A 9,217-nucleotide genomic window follows, 5' to 3' on the forward strand; every position below is an offset into this window, starting at 1 on the left:
GCAAGAAATATAAATAAAAGTACAGGACAGGAAACAAATTTCGAACTTCTCTGGGAAGAGTAGGGGCCTATGGGGGTCCTTCACGCCCTCGATTATAAACTTAATGTGTTATGATCACCATGAAGTGTGATTTTGTGTGCGTGCTCTCTCCTCTCTCCGTTTCTGCATCTTCAAAGCTCTTCCATTTTCCACCTGTGTAGGGTTCACCAGTCCTCCTAGACTGGTGAACATTCCTGCCTTTCTTTTCCATCGTGTTCCTTCATTCCTTACCCCAAGGTCAACATTCCCAGCTTCATTCGAGACAACGCTGAGGGAAGGATTTTCTTTAGGCGTTTTTTAGACAACAGTGTTGGCGCACCCGAAGTAACAAGTTGCGGATTGCATAACTGAGTGTCTGACTGATGCAAGGTATCGATACGAATGCGAGCTCTTTTCGTAAATTGCTTTGGTGGTACATTTCTTTGCTGTTCCGGGTGTCACGCACATCCTTCATTCATTGTCCTGTATTTGGCTTTTTTTAGTTTGTTTATACTTTGCACACAGGCAGTAACTACTTTATGCCTTGAAGATGGCATTCGAAGTTTTTTTTCGCCAGTTGTTTGTAAACCTGTTGCAGTTTCATGAATGTAGTAACAAAGATGTTTCAAAAAGAATCCATGACCACTACGACTGGCCAGAGAAACAACGATTCAGTTGCGCCAAAATCTAATATAGTAGCCCATCAATGCTCGTAGCCCAGCTTGTAGAACATCGCATTGGTCCTATATAGTGCTCAGGTTCAGCCGTCAACAACGGCAGAGGTTTTTACTGTTATTTGAGCATTACCAAAAACAACATGATTGACCTCTCCCTCACTGCCCGCTCTGAATTGCGCTCGGCACTGGCCATACTACTCAGTATTACAGATATTTGTACGTCCCTCCAGTGGATTACCAGTGGTAAATACTTACTGCGGGATTCATAACTACACGGGGGCGCAAAAAACGTAACATGTTTAAAGTCTATGACGCCTCTTCCTTAACCACTGCTAGGCGGTGACTGTTCTCGATCCCGCCCACCAAAGCACTCAAAGCAAGAACGTGTGGGAAATATAAGCCACGTTTGTTTATCGTTGTGTACATGTGTGTCGGTATCATAGTGGGCAGAGTACCCGGCAGTTACCGCAGTAGACAGAATCGTGGTGGTTTCCACTTTTAGGACATTCGCGTCATCGAAACTTTTTCTTCTGCTTTTTTTTCATTCGTCATCTGTTCGTGTTCACTTTACCGACCTTCTAAACATCATAACAATTGCGCCAGTGAATCCTTGGTGCACTGCAGCATGAAGCACAACACTCCCGTGTTAAAAATGATTATTTTAGTTACCCCGATTATATATTCCTGTCTGGTGTATTTCAGCAGAAGTAAGTGTATTATTAGTTCCTAAAATTGCGGCACCACAGAACAGAAAATATGACGATTTCAACAAGGACAGGCGCAAGCCTCACAAAATATGACAATTTCAACAAGGACAAGCCAAAGCCTCAGTGCCCCATTCACGCCCTCACGCCCTTCCTCTTTTAAAAAAAGTTTGTTTCAGTTTATACGTTCCTTAGAAGCTCCTTCCTATCTTTGCTTTCCCTTCCGCATATCTTAAGACACTGAGCCATGCCCCACGATGGGAGGCAGAAAATAGCATCCTTATTATCTTCATTCCCCAACCACTCTCTCTAAACAAGTTTCTTATGCTGACCCTTACCTAAAGTTTACTGATGCTGCGGTATAGTCCCTTTTCCACTCACCCTCCCGCTTCTCTTAAATAACAGGGTTGTATAGACAGATATGTGAACAGAGGGACAGTTGAAAATTTTACTGTCAAACCTTCCAACTCATTCTCCTAGAGCAATTGGCTCTTACAAGAGCGAACCATTCACGCGTCTACTGGCAGAAACCCGTTGGAAAATTACCCCTACATCACACGCGACTGAGACACTATAGACCTTGCTCCTAAACTTTCCGCCTCTTTTAAAGGGCCCGACGTTGACTACTATAAAAGGCCAGCATTTATGGTCAAAAGATGGGCAGCTACTGCATTCAAATCGCAAACAATGTCACACCCATGCTGACAGCCTACTTTCACATTTTAAAGGTGAAGCTCCCCAAGATCGGGGCTTGTTTGTTGTCGGCATTGTGCACCGTAGCTGCCACTGACGATGACGATGATGCAGATGACGATGAAGAACAAGCACGTTCCAGACCCCACACTCTCTTTCTGCCATCACAGCATGCCACATGCGGGGTACCCACGTATACGCCATGAGGATGACGATGACGCCGGTGATGATGATTATAACTGACAACGACTGGCTTTTTCAATATCGATGACGTCTCAATATGCTCTACAGCGCTTTTCGTATGACTAGAAACAACCAACAAAAAGCAGGGTAACGTGCGCAGGCCTCGTCTTTGCCAGCTTTTCGCCAGCTCCTCTTTGCCAGCTACTTGAGAGAATTATCCTTTCTCTTCAGCTGTAATAGTTTACACAGCCGCTCTGACTTTCCTTTCCGATATTAAGGTGACATTTTAGTTCCATAATTTTTTACTTAGGAACATTTTAATCAATGTAAGCACGTGTGTGCTCATGTCTCTCTCTCTCTGTGTGTGTGTGTGCGTACGTGCGTGCGTGTGTGTGTGCGTGTGTGTGTGTGCGTGTGTGCGTGTGCGTGTGTGTGTGTGTGTGTGTGTGTGTGCGTGTGTGTGTGTGTGTGTCATGCATGCCTATTTTCTTTTTCTGAATTTTGTCCTGAAATGAGTTCTGCGGAAACACGCTAAATGGCAGAAGGGTTAAGAAAAAGAAAGAAGACAAACCACCCGTTTGTAGAACAAAGCAAAGTCACAAAGAAATCTGAACGGATTCCTCAGAAAGAAAAGCCGCTTAGTTGCAGAAAAAATCTCTTGCTGAAAAAAAAAAACGACACACCAGGCGGAAGTTTTCGGCAACTAAGAGGCTTTTCTTTCTGAGAAATCCACACGGATTTCCTTGTCACTTTGTGTCACAAGCAGGTGGTCATCTTCTTTCTCTTTCTTAACAAGAATGGCAGTGTTTATCTTCTCAGCCATAGCTCAGCAAGCCTTGGCAAAAGTTACGAAAGTTCAACTCAAAGCAATGTATTGTGATACTCTCAATTACTGTGGACATATCAACTGCCGCGAACATCACCTCAAAACTGCAAGGAATTACTTCCGCACCTTACGTAAACAAACAATCTTTTCCTTGGTGAAAGCTCTATTGAGAGCAGGGCCATAGTAGGATTGCTGCCGCTGTTACATCACTTTGTTTCTTTTTTATTGCTTTGTTATTTTAACTGCGAGGTTTATTGTTTATAACTTGTACAGTGGTTTATGATGGATGTTACATAGACCTTGCAGCACTGTTCAAGTGTGCTCAGAAAACACGAGCGATTGGTAGTCGATGCTCCTGGGAACACGTGAGTCATCTAAAGGAAAGATAAGTGAATCAGCAATTCGTTGAACTACGCAGATTTGATGTATCTTTCTGTACCCGCAGAAGATGATATCAATGTATGTTTTTACCTGTTTATTTCTTTACTTGAGGCGTGTTTGGGTGTTTTGCTGTTCAAATTTTTTCGTGTGTGTATGTTTTCTGTTAGGCTGCACTTCACCTATATATATATCCTGTTCTTTCTCAAATAAATTTTAGTAGCGAGTCAGCGCCTGTCTGTGTTTCTTTTTTCTTGTCGTCGTCCCGTTTGCGTTGTTTAACCAAGAAGCTCATTAGTTTATGCAATGTTGACATCTTGATCTGCATAACGACTTTTGGTAGCATTGACTTACTTAGCGTGCATGTTTTTACTTCGATGCATCAAGAAGTTCCGCTCTGTATGAAGTAGAATGCTCAAGCCTGATCAATCATATATATATATATATATATATATATATATATATATATATATATATATATATATATATATATATATATATGAGAGGGCCAAAGCCCCTCTGCCTATACCCAAGCGGCAATGATCAGTATTTACAGGTGAGAAGGGGAATAATATAATGGTGCTAACAGTATGAATAGTGCTCACACTAATTGGCCCGCGTGACAAAGCGGCCAACCTGGCCACGATTTAGACTTGTGAGAGACGTCACGCCAAAGGCTTTAGACGGGAAACATGGACAATCTCTGAACCACGTTAGCGACGATCTGGAGAAATGTCTACGGGAGTGATATGATAGTTCAAAGAGGATGTTTGTTCGTTAATTATGTAGGGTCCAAGGAATCGCGACTGAAACTTTTCACACCATCGTGGAACACGAGTAGGCGTTCAAAGGAGGGCTTCATCGCCAGGACGGAAAGAGACGTCACGATGAGAGATGTCGTACTGCTGCTTGCGATCATATTGACTGGCTTCGGTACTAAGCGGATCAAGTTACCGACAATTTTGAAGACTCTGCCGACACTTTTGAAGACTACACCCGAGCTCGAAGTGGCGGTTGGAGTCGAAGTGGAGTCGAAGTGACGGTTGGTGTGCAGAAGAAGGAAGCGTCGATCGTGAATGTTGCCGGACGACCGTAAACAAGGTTGAAGGGTGAGTACCCAGTATTGCGTTGGATGGCGGTGTTAAAGCGAACGTCACAAATGGGTAAATGTTGTCCCAATTGTCGTGGGCTGGCCCAATATACATGGATATCATTTATATTAGTGTGCGGTCGAAGCGTTCTGTGATACCGTTCGTATGAGGATGGTATGCCGATGCGGTCTTGTGAACTGTACCGCAATTTTTAAGCCTCCCTTCAACTACTGCGGATAGAAAAGTCTTTCCGCGATCGCTTAAGAAGACACGGGTTGCACCGTGACGCAAGATAATGATTTCAATAAAGAAGGTTGCCACGTCAGACGCTGAACTGGAGCGTAGAGGAGTGGTCTTTGCGTGCCGCGTGACGTGGTCAACGGCTTTCACTACCCATCGATATCATGCAGCTGTTACTGGAACAAGTCTAACTAGGTCTATTCCAACAACATCAAAAGGTTCTTCTGGACGTGGCATTGGTCGTAACAAGCAAGCAGAAAGGAGGGGAAGTTGGTCGCTTGCGTCGTTAGCAAAGTGCGCAAGAGGAGACGTACCTTACCACAGAGGTGGAGAGGCTAGGCCATAAAAAGCCGTTCTTAATGCGGCTGTACGTTTGGTTAAATCCCAAGTGGCCAGCTGTTGGGCTGTCGTGAAAGGCCTCAAAGACCTGCACACGAAGCAAACGTGGAAGAACGAGAAGCCAGCGGTGCCCATCATAATTGAAAACGTATCCGTGTAGGACGTTGCTTTCAATCGAATCGGTTGAGCTGTCGGCACAGCCTCGCATGAGCTGGTGTAGACTTGCCGCACAGGCCTTCAAAAATGCGCTTGCAGCAGAAATCTTGCTGTTGACAGGAGCCCAACAGAGTGCATCGAGTGGAAGACAGTGGCCCATCAAGGGTCACTTTCGATAACGTTAGTTGACGCGATGCCTCATCATGATGTGACGAGGCATGAAGAGCCTTGCTCGGGCTAGATGGTAGCGGGAGAGGGCAATGAGAAAGGACGGCGGCATCTTGGTGTGTGTGTTTTTTTTTGTTGATTTGTACACGACATCAAATGTGCATTCTTGTAGCCGAAGGACCCAGCCACCGAGGCGTCCGGACAGGTTCTTTAACGATGACAACTAGCACAATGCGTGGTGGTTCGTTATCACGGTAAAATGGCGTCCGTAAAGCCATGGACGCATTTTCTGTACTGCCCAAACTACTGCCAGATATTCCTGTTTTGTGATCGAGTAGTTTTGTTCGGGTCCGTGAGTGCGCGGCTGGCGTAGGCGATTACACTTTCTCGACCAGTTGTGTCCCGCTGTACGAAGACGGCACCGATGCCATGGCCACTATAGCATCGGTGTGCGGGCAGGTAGGGGCATGCTTGTCGAAGTGACAGAGGACGGGGTCAGATGTCAGCGCTGCCTTAAGAGTGTTAAAAGCTATGTCACAATCGGTTGTCCAAGAGAAGGTTGTTCAGGACGTGAGAAGCTTGTCTAGTGGCGATGCAATGGAGGCGAAGCCGCGAATGAAGCGGCGGAAATAAAAGGCGAGACCCAGAAAACTTCTTGGTTGCTTTGGATTGTCAGGCCGAGGGAAATGTGTCACAGCCTTCAACTTGTCAGGATCCGGTCGAAAGCCATCTTTACTAACAAGGTGACTTAAGACGATAATGTTTTTGTGGGTGAAAAGGCACTTTTTTGTATTAAGTTGCAGCACAGCGTTAGAAAGACACTTCAGAACTTCGTCTAGCCGCTCAAGATGCTGTCAAAAAGTGAAAGAAAAATTGACGATATCATCCAGATAACATAAACAGGTTCTCCACTTAAGGCCACGAAGAACGGCGTTTATCACACACTGAAACGTTGCCGGAGCGTTGAATAAACCGTAGAGCATTACGTTGAACACAAGGAGGCCATCTGGTGTTGCAAGTATTGTCTTGTCTTTGTCCGCTTCTTGCATAGGTATTTGCCAATACCGCGAGCGGAGATCGAGGCTTGAGAAATAATCAGTGCCCTGGAGGGAGTCAAGCACATCGTCAATTCGTGGCATTGCACATACATCTTTGCGCGTGATATTATTTAGTGCTCGATAATCACAGCAAAATCGTACCGAGCCGTCCTTTTTCCGGACAAGCACACTGGGCGACGACTGAGAACTTGACGATGGGCGAATTATGTCATGTTTCAGCATGTTAGTGACGTTGTCCTCGATGATCTTGCGCTCCGCGGCAGACACGTGATATGGTCGGCGGCGTGCAATGAAATTACTATCTGCTTCTATAAGGTGCTCTGCGATAGACGTGTGCCCGAGAAGGTTGGCGTGGACGTCGAAAGAAGCACGGTGTTTTTGAAGTAGCGCCAAGAGATACCACTTTCGCACCACAGAGAGATCAATATTTATGGTAGCAATTAAAGCAGTAGTTGTCCCATGGTCTTCATTTTACACAGGCGACACTGGTACATCGTTGTAAAGAGGTATTAGGATAAGAGGTTCGGTGTCAGCAAAGTAGGCCAACCGGGTACCTTGAGGCAGAAGTGGCGAAGATGTAGGGTTACGGGCAGTGATCAACGCTTGGCTGTCCCTAAACCTGACCAAGCTAGGTGCAATAACGATCCCATCATATATCGAGCGATCACATGGAGCGGGAAACACATCCCCATTAATGATAGTATCGGACGTTAACGTCAATACGTTCTCGTTGTCAGGTGGAATTGGATAATCAGCCGCCGTGACAAAATGCAATTGCGAGCATCGTCACCAGATGAAAACTCCGTAGGCCTCATATTAACTACCCGCTGATGGCAAGATATTACGGCTGACACTGAGGAAAGGAAGTCCCATTCCAATATAAGTGCGTGTGGACATCACGACAGCACTGGAAACGAAATATGATGAAGGATGCCATCGATAAAAACTCTCGCTGTGCCCACACCAACGGGCCGAAGAAGTATTGCATTGGCATACCGAAGAGGAGGTTCAGTATACGGCGTATTCACTTCGCGCAACCGAGAACACGGTTCAGTACTAATGACGGGAAGCGCCACACCTGTGTCTACCAAGGCTTCAGTCCATACACCTTGAATACATACTAACAAGACATTTGAGGGCCGATGCGAAGGACTTTGGCTTGTCCCGAAACATGCAGTTTTCTTTCCCAAAGCGGCACTTCTTAGTTTTCCGGGTGGTGGCCCGGGCTCAAGGTAGCTGGTCGTAAAGGCGAAGAGGATTGGTGAATCGCTGACGGTGAGCGGCGACGCGGAAAACGAGAAGGATCGGCTCTTTCGAAGCTCTGCGGGGATGGCGAGTGGTGTTCGTACCGTCGGTAGGGGTCGACTGTTTAGTGATATTGGATCAGGCTACTTGTCTCCTTCATAGTAGTCGTAACCCCGCCTCTCATACTGTTGGCGGCATCGGCAAAAGCGGGAAATATGACCACAGATTTTGCAATAATAGCATACCGGTCGAGGTGGCCGCCAGGAGTTTGATGGTCACGGTGAGAGAGCAGTCATCGACCCGTGAGTTCGAGAATTGTGGGGTAGTGTATGAGAAGAAGGTGCCAGCGCCGCAACCTGTGCGTAAATTGGGTGGGGTGGTGCCTGAGAAGAAGGCGCCAGCGCCGCAACCTGTGCTTAAGTTGGATGGGGTGGTGCCTGAGAAAAAGGCGCCAGCGCCGCAAACTGTGCTTAAGTTGGCGTCGGTACAGGGTCATGTCTGGGGACTTCGGTAAACCCCGTGGCAACAAGTTCTTCCCTGATGATGTTGAGGAGGCTGCTGCCAGGCGATGGCGTGCGGAGCTTAAGAGGGGAAGGCACAACTTGTGTCTGAAGTTCCTCTCGTATGATGGTGTGGATCAATTCACGTAACTCGCTGTCAGAGGATGTGCTGTTACGTTTGACCAGGCAATCCGTCTGGACAGACGCCATTGTGCGTAAGCTGGTCTACTAGGGAGGCTCCGATGGGGTTGAACCCCCTCGGCGCCCACTCTGCAAGACACTGCCCTGTAGATGTTCCAGGAAGCAGTCGGGTCTCAACGAAAGCTTCGTGACAAAAGCCTTTTGTTGAACGGGATCAAACAGGGGGGGGGGGGGGGGAATGGCGCCACTGTGGTGGGTCTCATTAAGTCAACCTCTTTTCTCGGCTTTAGCCATCTACGCGAGTCCATCTCGACGCACCGACAGCCCGGAAGCGTGGGAACGCGTCGAAGAAGCCGTTCATAGGGATCGAGCGTTTGGACTGCCTGAAGCTGAAAGCAGTATGGACCAGTGCTGATGTTCGGGTTAGCGGCCATCTCCCCGGAAGAGCTCAACCTTCCCTCTCCGGACTCTACCTCATCGCCCTGCAGCGCCTTCAAGGCGGGGGCCGGGTGCGTCATTGTGTGGTGCGCTCGTGCTCCTATTGGACCATTGCGACTTCGTCACCTGATTTGTGGCGAGAGTGCTCACCGCCTTTTTCGGATCTCGGTGCAAAGGAGACGGCAGGCTAAAAAAGCCGAAGCATTTTGTAAATCATTTCTGAATCATGAGCGCAATCATGTGTGTTATCATGAACTGAATCTCTGTTGTACATATTTAGGGATCTTCTGAATCCCTGTACAGTTCATATCTTTCTTCTATAATGTAAATAAACCTTCGTTCTACCTCTCTTACGAACGCGT

The sequence above is a fragment of the Rhipicephalus microplus genome, chromosome 2, assembly GCF_043290135.1.
Source record: "Rhipicephalus microplus isolate Deutch F79 chromosome 2, USDA_Rmic, whole genome shotgun sequence".
Classification (NCBI taxonomy): domain Eukaryota; kingdom Metazoa; phylum Arthropoda; class Arachnida; order Ixodida; family Ixodidae; genus Rhipicephalus; species Rhipicephalus microplus.